Here is a 14485-nt window from a genome sequence, read left to right on the forward strand (position 1 = left end):
GGCGAGAGCTCGGTCGAGGTCAGAACAGGAGGATATTAATGTTTACTTTAACTTGCCAGTGAAAGAAACATCATATGAGGATCATAAGGGGTCATTATGAAAGAGCTGTTCATCGTGAAAGCAACAAGAAGAGCAGAGAACGTGGGGAAAGCTGCATAAATAAATCAAGTCAATATTTCTCAAAGTTTCTCTCTCTCTGCATATATGGATGCTCTGTTTCGATCCAAAGCTCTTTTCTATTTTAATAGTGTATCTTGGAAAACAAACTGGATTTATTTAGACAACGCTGGAGCAATGAATGTTGCTAACCTTATTTGGAGAAAAATCCAGTCTAGTTTCTTCGTTTTTTCAGGTTTCCAGAAACAAGATTTTTTTCCCCCTCAAAAGAATCATTCCAGATGACAGAGATTAATAGAAAAAGCTTTTGAAGAAGGACCAGAAACTATGCCAGTTCTGCCTTTTAGACTTGATTTACATCTATATATTAATGAGAAATTGCTTCTTTCAGAGGAAATAAAAGGAATGAATTTTTTCTCCAATGTGAAATTCTCAGAAACAAGACTGATTGTGGAGTCCTGTATTATAGCGGTTAGTGCGTTCACCTTGCAAGGGAAAGGACCAGGGTGCCTAAGGGAAGAAATCTTAGGCAAGTTTCCTTACTCCACACGCCTCTGTTTGCTTAGCAGTAAGTGGAAACCTGGTTGTCAGTCAATTGGCAAATCACTTTCCGGAGTGAATAATACCCCCAGATAATAATAATTTGGTCACTCAATACACAACTGGGACACTGCTATGGACAATTGGCTGCTGCATTTTGCCACAAAAACATACAGTCAATCTACTTTACACTGTATTCTGTGAAATGCTTTGAGGTGTCTCAATGACGTGATAAGGTACTATATCAAAATGGAAGGATTATTATTATTATATAACTATGTAATAAAGCAATACATTATTTTTCTTTCTGAGACCTGAGTTGGGGGGCTGGGGGACGGTGGGAGGAATAGTATCAAGTGCAAGGATTATTATATTATTTTAAAATCAGAAGTCAAGCAGGATTCCAAGGGTTAATCTGTGCTCGGCATCAAAATAACTACCTCACATTTTACACAACTAGGTGTTAGAACACTTAGGATCTCGTATTAGGGCCAAGAATTATTCTTCTGCTGTTTGGGCCAGTTGCCAAGATTGGTAAACTTCACACTGGCTGAAGTTTACTCCCACCAACAAGTACAAGCCTATTAACAAGCCTATTGACCAATGGTGGCAATCCAGTTGCTGATGTTAAATTTACACTGTAGCAAAAGAGCACCTCAGTAGAAAAACACGTTTTACCAAACAAACATGACAAGAGTGAAAGCTGTCTTTGAGTGACATGAGAACATCAATGTGGGAAGGAGGACCACCAACTTAATGGTGAGGAGACATCAGCGGGCCGAAATTCAGCTCAGCAACTTGAGTAGCCACAAAATGAGCAATGATTAAACAAGCTAGGGCTCTTTATTCTTGAGGAAGATGACTCAGATGGGATCTTACAGAGATGTATAAACTTTCGAATGGGATTGAAAAATTGAAATCACAATACTTTAGGATGTATCAAGACAGTTGAACAAGAGGACATGAGATTAGAGCTGTAAATGGCGGTTTCAGGACAGATACTAGGAAGTTTTTTTTTAGGCAGAGATTATTCAATGACTGGAACAAGTGCCAGGAGAGGTGGTACAGTGCTGTTTGAGACATGAAAAGTAGGAGACAGTCCCCAAATGAAGTATTATATCCCTGGCCAAATTTGCTGTGTCTTGAGTTCAGTAACAGACTCAGCAAGAACAATAATATTTTAAAACAGATACATTCATCAGAGAAACACAGCCATTCATCCTACAAGCTCCTCCAGGACTGCCAGTATCAGAAACTGTGGTGATTTAAATTTTTTTTATTTGTGTCCCCATTTTTTACAAAATGTGGTCACCTTAGTGTAAAGGCCACTGTCTACAAAACTGCTACAAGAGTTGATATGGAGAAATGGTGATCTGAATAAACTCTCTATTTTTATATTTGATTGGTTAGGCAAGTTTCCTTACTCACACACCTCGGTTTATCTAGCAATAAGTAGACTGCTAGGTAACCTGATTGTTAGTCGACTGGCAGATTGCTTTCTGGGGGTAATAATCCCTCCAACAAAATAATAATTTGGACACTTAATCCATGACTGTTTGTGGGACACTGGGCAATTGGCTGCCGTGTTTTGCCCACAAAGTACACAGTCACTACACTTTACAATTTATTCTGTGAAGTGCTTTGAGATGTCTCAACAATGTGATAAGGCACTATATCAAATGCAAGGATTATTATAACAAGGATTATTATCATAAACAGGAACCCTGCTAATTATGTCCTAATCCAGGGTGTTAAAACCAATAATAATAATCGTTGCATTTGATTTAGCGACTTATCATAGCTTCAAGACGTCTCAAGGCGCTTCACAGAATATACTGTAAAGTGAATTGACTGTATACTTTGTCGATAGGATCACTACTTTATCCCTGGCCAAGAACAGCTGACTCAGCACAAACCAAGGTTCAGATCTGGAACCTTTCTTTTATGTATAACTCAATTCAGTTACACACAATTATTTAAAGTCTAATTTTGTTGTATACATATTGGGGAAAAAAAGGGAAGTATATCTTGATTCAGTATTCTTAAAGTATTAAAATATTCTATTTTTTGGAACAAAAATTCTATGAAAAAATTTGCCAGTCAATTGAGTAAGAGAGGGGGAGTGGGACCAGCTGTTAGCTCTTTCAAAGAGCTAGCACAGGAATGATTGGCTGAATGGCCTCCTTCTGCACTGTATGATTCTATGATTCCATGAATCTATAAAAAGCTTTCTGCTGCTGCTGTGGTGGAGCCAGCAAAAACCACCAGCCTACATGCCACATATGCTGCATGCATATGAATATAACATGTCTTTGCCACAGAATTGGTGTCCAGATCTTGCAATCCTTTGCAAGTGCTGAAAGAGAATAATGAGCTCTCAGAAAAACTCACTGAACAATCCTTTAGTCCAGAGGATCTTAAATTTCAAGCTCTTAAACCTTTGGGGTGGACCAGATGGACTGTGATGGTCTTTTCCAACCCTATACATTGCTATGTACAATGTAAATTCTGGATTTGTTTTATTTATGTGTCATTGGTCATAGCGCTGGATATAGAACAAGCTAACTAATTCAGGATTCATGAATAGTGAGCTGTATTTGGAAACAAAGAGCACAATACTGCAAATTTTGTGGTAGAGCTAAATATATGTTGTGGCTTCATGTATTCAAGTCAGAATATGAGTGGATTATTTCCTCTGTTTTAGCATTGGTTTACAATTTTAGTTCTTTGCTTTTGCTATTTCCATGGGAAAAATTAACATTTCTGTGTGGGGTGCCCTAACAGAATTCAGAAATTGCTTCCAAATCCCATGTTATGATCATACTTTTCCTTGAGATCATAACTGTTCCTTCTGGATTCTCCACTTGCTTTTTCTTTATTGTATGTTTTCCTGTTTCAAAAACAGCAAAACAATGGAGTCTCCAAAGCCCCTAAATAAAGTTGTTAGATCTGGCACATTGCTCAGGCACAATGTTCAGATTATTCCCTGTTGCTGCCTCTTATGCTGTTTGGCACTATGAATTTTCTGCCAAATGTGCAGGTGGATTCAAGCAAAAGTGGTGCTATGTGCAGCTACACTCTACAAATGCCAAATGCTCTTCCTGTCATTAATCACCTATAGTGTAAGTGATTCTGCAACAAGAGGTCATAAGATCAAGATTATTATGAAAACCATAAAGGTGGCAGAAGCTCTCCATTGCTTTCAAGAGAGTGGTCAGGCTAATACATAAGTTTGGTTCAATTGTTCCGAAGTCTTTCATGCCACAACAATTCAGATTCACTTTACAAATGGAATGAGTAGATATTGAAGTATGTTATGTATGTAACAAAACTCTTTATATTGTACACTGAATGTTTCACAATGAAGTATATTTTGAGTCACAGGAATGCATTGGAGTTCTTGCACTTTACAAAAGCTCTTGAAACATTTTTTGAGACATTTCAATGTTAGAGGTGCTATGTCAAATGCAAAGATTATCAGAAATGTCCAGAGCCTAAGTACCAGTGGTCTTAACACTGAAATAAGCCCTGAAAATCATTTAAAGTGATTTTCAGGATTTACTGTAGGCAATAAGTCACTACAAAGAAAACAAAACTGTCTAGAGTTACAGCTTAGATGAAGGTTGCTTTTCATCCTTTGTACTTTCTCTGGAAAAAAATATCAAAACATTTTAGTGATTTCATTATGTTTATCTCTGCTTCATTGACAATTTTTTTATATGCATCATTTCCTGTTGAAAAATCCTCTTGAGCTGATATCAGAGTTTTCTGGGACTCAGTACCTGGAAAGGGAATGAGCACTTAACTGAAGCAGATTGCTTTCTGAGATTTTCAAATAAAATTGCATTGGATTTATATTGAAATCTTCCAGCAATTCTCCAGATAAATTGATCAATCACTTCATGGCCATTTGTGGGACATTGGTGTGCTGCCGCATTTGCCTGCAAATACACAGTCACTCTGAGACGTTTTCCATGTCATAGCTGGTGTATCAAAAGTAAGGATTATTACTTGGAGTAAACATTGTAAGGATTGGTGGTCCTTATTTTATAAGATTATTTCAGGTCAGAGATGTAATGTTTTTTCTGTATCTGAATCTGTTAAAGGAACAGAAATGTCAAGAGCCAAAGAACTTACCAGCAATTGCTTCACAGTCCACCAGGGTCACAGTCAGTTTTATTAATATCCTTGAGGAAAAGCTTAAGGAAGAAGTTAATGGACTACATTTTATGATATTGCCATGTTACGATGCGTTAATTATAGATTATAGTCTAGTCAACACTTGTGATCACTTTAGCAACTCTGTGCTGTGATGTTTAACACATTGACTCATCCCCAGGTGTGCTAGAGGTGAACCCCCTCTCCCCATCCTCTCTATACCCTGTTCAATGGTTGCATCCAAGAAATCAATTATGCATTGGGTATCTGGCTCACATTAGATTTAATGGGATAGTGGCTTAAGTCAGTGTAAAATTAGAATGAAGTTGCTATCCCAGTAACTGGCAATACCATCATCTGTGAACCAGAAGTCACATGGTGTTGCCAACCTCTTGGATATGACCATTAAGAAGGTGTCAAGATTTTTTTTCCTCTAATACATTTGGAACCAGTCAGTGCATTAAGTATCATAAAGTCATAAATTATTCACAGTTGTGCTACCGTATTTCTACCCTCACATTGTTTAGGATCCCGATCGCTTGTTGAGGGACGATCCAGGATTACATTCTTACTATTAACTATCAGGGTTCGGGCAGATACAGCATTGCCAGTTGTCAACAGATCATATGTTTAAGTCAAGAGTCCATCAGAAATAGGCAGGTGGGCTATTATTTGTAGGAAACAACTCACAAGGTTATAGGTTCATCAGGAGTTCATAGTCTCGGCTCACCTCGGGCCAACTTCTTCCAACTCAATATTGGCAAGACAGAGGCCCTCCTGCTTGGCTCCCGGCAGTGTTTCCTCACCTCAGCCGCTGACACTATCACTATTCATGGCTGCACTTTTCACCTCATGAGCCAATATGAAACCTCGGTGTACTTTTCGACCCTCAGCTATGCTTTAGATCCCACATTTATGCCATGAGCCATTCCACCTTTTTCAATCTCAGCAACATTGCCCGCCTCCACCACTGCCTTTCACCTCAGGCCACTGAGACCCTGATCCATATTTTCATCATGTCCCAGCTTGACTACGCCAACTGCCTGCTCCCTGTACTTACCAACTGTTCTCTCCACAAGATGCAGATTATTCAGAACTCTGCAGCTCGTGTCCTCTCCCACACCAGGCTCCAGGAACTAATCATCCCCGTTCTTGTCCAGCTTCACTGGCTCCCCATCCCTCAGAGAATCGAGTACAAAACCCTTGTTTTCACCTTCAAAGCCCTCCACAGTCTTGCTCCCCACTACCTCTCCGACCTCCTAACCCCATACGAGCCTATCCGCTCCCTCCCCTCATCGGACTCTGGCCTGTTGCAGGTCCCCCTCAAGCCCTTCCTCTTCAACAGTGCCTTTGGCCTCCCTCCCAACCGCATCCCCGCTGCCCTCCAACTCTCCTGACTCCAACTCCCAGCTCGGGTCCAAAAACCCCTGACTGTCCAGCACCCTGGGACATCTTTCCGACGTGAAGGGTGCTATACAAGTGTAATTTGTTGTTGCTGCTGTTGTTTTTAATGTCTTATTCGAAAGACAGCATTTTTGACAATGCAGCACTTCCCCAGCAATGAGATTAGATCAGCGGATTAGAGTGCCTCTTTAGATTATGAAGTCCTTATGAGGCTTGAAATTACAACCTTGAACTCAGTGACTCGGAGATGAGAGTGCTATGAGCTGAGCCAGCTACACACCTTATTAATAATGAATTTGAAGCATGTACTTTGTCCATGTTAAATACAAGGAGGATTAATTCACAAGTAATTCTTTGTGGATACAGATTTTGAATATAATACACTATTTTCTCCTTTCTTCACATTATACTGATTATACAGCTCCACCTTCAGCAGCCGTGCTTTCAGCCACTATGGTCCGAAGCAGTCTGTGATCTTTGAATGCAAATCAGTCTGCGATCTTTGGAAATAATAAAATACCTTAGGCAGCATTCTGAAAATGAGTTGAGACACTTCCAGTTCCATTTGAATCTGCGGGCAGTTTGGAAACTGAACTTTGATGAGTGATTTGTAAAGTACGATCTTAGCAAGTGCACTGCTATGACATCACAACTGGGGTTATGGGGACAAAGAAAGTTGATCCCCAGTTTTTGTACATCAAATTTGTAGAAAAGGAAGGGGCTTCATTACATGCTTCAGTTGGAATGTAAGCACTAGGAAAAAAATAGCTGTATTTCTGGGGAATTTGCACTCGGGTTAGATTAAGCTGTGTGGCTTCAGGGTGAGACAACTGAGGTTGTTGTCATTTGATTGACATTGTCGTACTGTATAAAGAATTGTTGGCAGATAATACTTACTAGCAGTCAGAGCTAAAGCATTAACAAACTAGATTACAGCAATAACTGAATTCCAACAATTCATGGATGAGACAAGTTGATAATTGCAGAAAAATCATTCCAGTTCAGTCAAATTATGGGTCTAGAAAAGATAGAAAAGCTAATATACTCTTCCGGGAATACAACTATTTGGACTTGTGAGGACTGCTTGCAATTGATCATGAGTTTGTAGGGATTATCACTTTCATCTTTTATGCAAAGATTTTAGTTCATGTAATTGAAGTCCCAAAGACCTCACCTCGCCAATTATCACATTTCTACACTGGTTCAAGACTTAATTGTGACTGTGAACTTTTCTGACAAATGAACATGCTGGCCTTTATCAGACAGAACTGGCAGGCTGCCAAAGCCATAAAATGGCTCAGTGTATATTAAACCATGTGACCTAATCAAATAGGTTAAATTGCTGTACTATCTTCCTTTAGGGGAGATAAGCAGGTCTCCTTGGAGTTTGGCTCCAAAGTGACATGCTTAACATTCATATGTCTGAGTTGAGTCAATCCTCTGTGGCAGTCTCAGTTCCTGATCCAGGCAGGTCCACAGTACTCCAAGGTACTGTTGATAGCATCCCAGCTAACCTGGCTTGGAGGGCAGATTGATCACTGGCGCAGGGATTCTTCCCACTCATCTTCTATCAACCCTTAACCCTACAAGTTAAAACCTAATGGGTAGGGTGGTCCTAGTAGGACATTCTGTGGGAAGTTCAATGGCAAACTATGCAGTTTTAGAAACTCCAGCAGTAACCCAAAGTACATTCTGAGGTCCCCAAGCCTTGCCTCTTGCTAACTTGCACCTAATATGCTCCAGAATTAAGTAAGCAGGATGGTTTCCTCCAGAGCAAGAGTATACATTCCCATTTCAGAATGGAGTTGGACACTCTTAAGCATGGTGATAAGTTTCTGCATCTGAATGCCCGGAATACTGCTAAAACGTGAAAGAAGTTCATTGAATTGAACTTCCTATCTTCCTACATGCATCCACAATGGGCTTAATTTGGTGATGGAAATTTCATGAAGCCAGGTACTGTCATTTCACTTCTAGATTTCACCTGCTGGTTAGCAGGGTCTTGATTGATAATTGCACCGATTGGCAATTGAAAGCTGGAAGTCCAATAACAGGGTCTGGCTTCAGAAATCTCCATTGAAAATGACATCAAGTGAGGAGGTCCACATACAGCTTGTCTTGGTATATTTGATGAAATAATTATTGAAGACATTGCAAAATTGTCAGTAAAAGAACTGACCACAGAAATATTTGGACCACAGATGTTACACCCTAGACTGTTTCCTTTTGGTTAGCTGAGCTCTGACATAAGCAAGAACCCATCACCATGCGTAAGAGTATCCAAACCACACCAAGAGTTCTGCATATGTAGGTCACTTAAGCATGGCAATGTCCCTGTGTCTGGAATGGAATGCACACTCTCTCCCTGCTAAACAAGCGCTCCGAGATGTTAGCCCCTTGAAGAGTGCTGCATAAATGCAAGTTATTGTTGTTGTAATTCTGGAGAGCATAAAATATAGGTTGGTGAGATCCAAAACTTGGAGATCCCACAGTGTGCCTTGAGGTACTGTGAAGTTTCAGTAGCTAAAAACATACAGCTTTATAGATTGACATTGATAACACTGTCTGGCAAACTTCACATCGCTTGCCCAGTGAGGAACATTGGGGCTTTGGCTTGCATGGTTAACAAGACTGATGGAAAGAGTCCCTGCCCCAGTGCCTGGTCTGGCCTGACAAGCCCTGCCAAAAGGCTAGGACTATGGAATACTACGGAGCCACCTGGTTCAGAAAGCAGACTACTGACAGCACCCAAAGGTTTGACTTGATCCTAAAATTCCATAGCTGAGCACATCACCCTGAAGCCAGCTCAACCCCAAGGAGATTTCACATAACTCTTCCCACGAGGAGGATTGTTATGAGACTCTGAAGCTGCTGCAACCAAATACCAATATAAACCATCAGGCATGTCATATGCTATCTATCCCAATACTAAATGCTTTCAGAACTTAATGGTGCTATGCTGTAATTAGGAAGTGTGGACCAATCTGCACAGACAGATAAAAAAATGTGTATTATTTTTTTTTGGTTGGTTTTAGCAAGTTAGGTGAAGTCTACAAAAAATGCAATATACTGCAGATGCTGGAAATCTGAAAGGCAAACAGCAGGTCCAGCAGCATCTATAGAGAAAGGAAAGCGATTCAACTTTTCGGGTCCACGACCCTTCCATGATCCTTCTGACAAAGTGTCGTGGAACCAAATCGTTGATGCTGCCTGATGTTTCCTTTCTCCATAGATGCTGCCTGACTTGCTGAGTGTTCCCAGCGACTTCTGTTTTTGTTTTAGCTGAAGTCTACTTTGTGTTTCAGTTACAAAATAACAACAGTAGTGAAGACTGATCCCCACGACAATAAGGTCCTGTTGGCTTTTAGTGGGGGAGTAGAATTTCCCATTTCCAGCTGGAGGCAAAGCTCTGACATCCCCTGAAAAAATCATAGAAATAATTCCCAGCATTTGGATCAAATAACCATTGTCCTTTGGGATCTGAGTTCTGTGCTTAGGGGAAACAAAGTAATTCTCCAGAGACAGTTCGGGCCCCTGAGCTATTTGGCTCATTTAAAGGATCAAAAGATTCCTATAACCTTTCAAATCTTGTCAGCCTGGTTCAGTTGAGAGCATTTATGCCTCTGAGTTAGAAGGCTGTGGGTTCATGTCCCAAATTAGGACTTTAAACTCACAGACTAGGCTGACACTCCATTCCAGTGCAATGCTGGGCCATTCTTTGGATGAGACATTAAACCGAGGTCATGCCTGTCTGTTCAGTTGAATGTTAAAGATCCACTGAAAAAAAGAAAGGGAACTTTCCCTGGTGCCCTAGCAAACAATCCCCCAGAAAAAAATGGTCATTCACTTCACCCATTCCTTTTGTAAACAGTAATTGTTTTACTGAGAATCTAAAGAGAGGAATGGAAATTAAGATAATTGCAGAAAGCATACCTGATTATTAATTTTTTTTCAGAAATAATATCTTGGGATTGATTATATAGTTTGGGACATGACATGTGCATGCGACTGCCAGGATGGTGGAAGGCGAATTAGATGGACCTTGGTCTTCTTTTGTCTAGCAATTGTTATGTTCTTGTGTAGTTGATAGAGCAAAATAAATGTACAATATTAGTTAGAAATAATAGGTGGGAGGGGGATTGCGAACTTGTAATGTGTTAACCATTGTGTGTCTGCTTGGCTCAATTGGTAGTTACTCTCATCTCCGAGTTGGGTCGTAGCTCACAAGCTGACAGTCCATTGAAGTGCTGGGGGGAGCATGCTTTGTCAGGGGTGCCTTCCTTTGGATGACTACCTTCCTTTGGCAGATCCCATCTGCCTGTTTATGGCACTTTTTGAACTGAAAAGAGAGTTTCTCCCAGTGTCCTCGCCAACAATCATTTACTTCACGGCTCTTTGTGGGACACGGATATTGCTATGTGCAAATCAGCTGTTGTGACAGCCCAGAACAATCACATTTTACAGGATATCCTGCAAGATGCTTTGGGACGTCTCGAAGATGTGATAAGACTCTATAACAAATGCACAGATTATTATTCTTATAACCCTTGACTACACTTTACTCATGTCAGATGAAATTAATTGTTTAGCAGAAGTTGGGAAATTTCTTGTTCATTTCTGTGAAACAAATCCGGGAAAACACTTCCTTGAAATTTTTGCAATTTTGAAAGTCTCTCAGAAATGCAATCAGGTTGGAAAACAACATCAGTCAACGTTTAGGAATAATTTGTTTCCCATCCTTCAGTAAACAGTAACTCCCTGCGTGACTTCATTTCCATGCTCCAGCTTTTTAATTACTGGAGTCCTGTAGCTCAATGGTTAAAACACTTGTCTCGCAAGTGAGAGACCTGGGCTCGATTCACGGTAAGGGCGAAACATTGGGCAAGTATCCTTACTCCACACACCTATGCTTACCTAGCAGTAAGTAGGAACCTGCTTGTTAGTCGATTGGCGGATCTCTTTCCCGTAGGTAAACAAAACAAAAATAAATTTAAAAATAATAATAATTTGATCATTCAATCCACTACTGTTTGTGGGACATTGCTGTGCGCAATTGGCTGCTGCATTTCACCCACAAAATATACAGCATATCAATGCAAGTATTATTATTACTGGAATCAGGTCTAGTACAGTTTCTATTGTATCCCCTTCCCTTCCTCTCCTCCCTGTAAACTTCTCTATTATTTTCCAGGTTGACAAATGACATTTTATCCATCTATGACCAGGGCTCCCTCTGTCGACTCGTCCTCCTTTACCTCTCTGCTGCCTTCGACACTGTCGACCACTCTATTCTCCTCCACCGCCTATTGTCTCACCTCAACCTTCATGGTCCTGTCTTTGACTGGTTCAGATCCTACCTTTCACACCATCTCCACTTTGTCTCCACAAACGGCTTCTCCTCCAACCCCTGCACCATCTTGTACGGTGTTCCTCAGGGCTCCGTCTTTGTTCCTCTCCTCTACAACATCTACATGCTCCCTCTTGGTGACATCATCCGCAGACATGGGGTCAACTTCCACATGTATACGCATGACACCTAATTCTATCTCTCTGCCTCCACCCTCGACTCCAGGACTACTGCTGTCCTAACAGAATGTCTGTCAGACATCAAGTCCTGAATAAGAGCAAACTTTCTACAGTTGAACATCAATAAACCAAGGCTCCCTCCCTTGCCTCCTTCAAGGCATGTCTCAAGAACCTGCTCTTTGACCGTGCCTTATGCCACTCTTCTACTCCTACCCTCCCTTGTGGAGTCCCGTAGCTCAGTGATTAGAGCACTCGTCTTGCAAGCGAGACACCTGGGTTCAATTCCAGGCAGGGTGAAAGCTTGGGCAAGTTTCCTTACTCCACACAGTGCCTAATAATAATCCCTCCAAAACAAAACAAAAATAAATTGGTAATTTTCAATCCATGATTGTTTGTGGAACACTGCTGTGTGTTCCACAAACAATCATGGATTGACTGCCGCGTTTCACCCATAAATATACGATCAATTCACTTTACAGTATATTCTGTGAAGCGCTTTGAGATGTCTAGAAGATGTGAAAAATGCTACATCAAATGCAAGGATTATTATTATTATTAATACTATTATTATTGTTATTATTATTATTATTACTATTATTATTATTATTATTATTATTATTATCCCAACCACCAGCTCGGGTCCAAATCCTTGACTGACCAGTGTCTTCGGATGTCCTCCTATACAAATGTAATTTGTTGTTGTTCTTGTTGGTTTCCTCTTTAAAGAGAGGACTGGACAATCAAATAAATATTTCAGTTCATTATGCAATTATTTCTACATTGAGTTTATTTGAGTTCAAAACAAAACCACTTTTTTTTATTTTGTATTATTTTGTGGAGAATTATTAAGTGCAGTGGAATGTCAGAATTCTCCTTTGTTTGGCACATTGGACAATGTCATGCTGTTCTTTATAAAATGGTCCAGGATAATGTTCCCCCTGTGTTGCCTAAATAGGGTGAACTTTTGTTTCCTTATAGCCTCTCTGAGAGAGATTACAAAGATCACACAATCATGAGAGGTTTGGAAGAAGTTGCTTTGGACTGTTGATCTCATCCTTCCAAAACACCCACGTTACCATCTTTTTACGACAACAGCTAACTATTACTTAACCACCCTTCTTGATAACCTGTTCCAGATTGTTTTCCATTTATCATTACCTTCTGCTACGTAATATTGTTCAGCCAGTTTTGAATCCAGCTAGTTAATTTCATAAGCTTTCGACAGATCACAAGAGAGCTTCCGATGAAGAAAGGCCTTTTATCTAATCCTTCCACAATATCCACCTTACAACAAGATTTCATTTATAGAGCGCCTTTCACGTCAGGAGGACGTCCCAAGGTGCTGGACAGTTGGGTCAGGACCCGAGCACGGGGGAAATGGTCAGGGTGAAGGGAGGGAAGGGAGGGTTAGCATAGACCCATTTCTTAAATGAGTTTTGTTTCCTTCTTTTATTCACCATTCCTGGTAACCTACAAAATACATAGTCACTTCAAAATAAGTCCTGGAATGTTCTTTGAGATTTCCTTCAGATGTGAAAGAAAGATGTCAGCTTGGGTCAGTTGGTAGCACTCAAACCTTGGTATCAGATGTCTATGAGTGCCTACCCTACATCAGGAATTTGTGTTCACACAATCTGTGATACCCCATTGCAGAGCTGGGAGTGTGTTGTGTTGTCAGAAGTGCCATGTTTTGGATGAGAGGTTAAACAAGGCCTCTTTATCTGTTCAGGTAGATGTTAGAGATCCCATGACACAATTCGAAAAGAGAAGGGAGTTTCTCCTGGTGTTCTGACCAAAAACGGTCATTAATTTCATGACTGTTTTTTAGGACCTGAAAATATTCTGGATTTATGTTCTTTATCCCATTAAATATCTTATATATCTCTTTAATGTTCCCTCTCAAAAACTCTGAAGATCTTCAGCTTATCACATAGTTTCCTGATCAACCCAGACATGATGGGAATAAACAACATGTTTCTGTGTTATAACATTCTATGATTCATTCAATTATATAAAGACATTTATTCTTATAGTTCATCCCTCTACCACCAAAATTATGGTCAGGTTTATCCCATGCACTTGTGAATGCTAAGAACTGGACTGAGTTAACGGAAAAGATATTTGTTTCATCGGTCTGGACTGGATTCAAACCCAGAGGCTAGATGAGAAATGTCAATGCGCTCATTGAACGTACCACCCATTCCCGTACAATAAATAAAATACAATACAGGAAAAGCTTTAACCACATAAGGTTCTTGTTACTTGTGCCCAAATGAGTACCACATTCCATTCTGGGATGTAGAAGCCGCAGAATCACAGACTCTGGTTTTCAAGATCCACCACGCAGAAACGGGAGAATTCACTGCCACACCCTGTTGTGGCTTTCAGTATAGTTGTCTTTAACGTTTTTCCGAATATTGTCAAAGTCCAATTGAAGGCTGTGTACACAATCCCATGGTGTGCTTTGTGAATGTTAAGTGTTCCGAGACACTGCCCCGCCTGAAGGGTGCTATATAAATGCATTTGTCTTTGGCCAATTAGAAGTACCAACCCAGGTGCCGTGACCTATTTTATTTACACGAACAAAAAATCCCTTCTCCCTGAGTTAAGACAAGAGATGGTTTGCTCTGACCTCCAGCATTAATTTTAGCTTTCAGTTGGAGAGGCTTCAACTGCATTCTTCTTTAACCAGAGTCAATTAACCCGGTATGATAAATGCTCCAGATTTAGAAGGAGAAAA

Source organism: Callorhinchus milii, unplaced genomic scaffold, assembly GCF_018977255.1.
Source record: "Callorhinchus milii isolate IMCB2004 unplaced genomic scaffold, IMCB_Cmil_1.0 Scaffold1, whole genome shotgun sequence".
NCBI lineage: Eukaryota > Metazoa > Chordata > Chondrichthyes > Chimaeriformes > Callorhinchidae > Callorhinchus > Callorhinchus milii.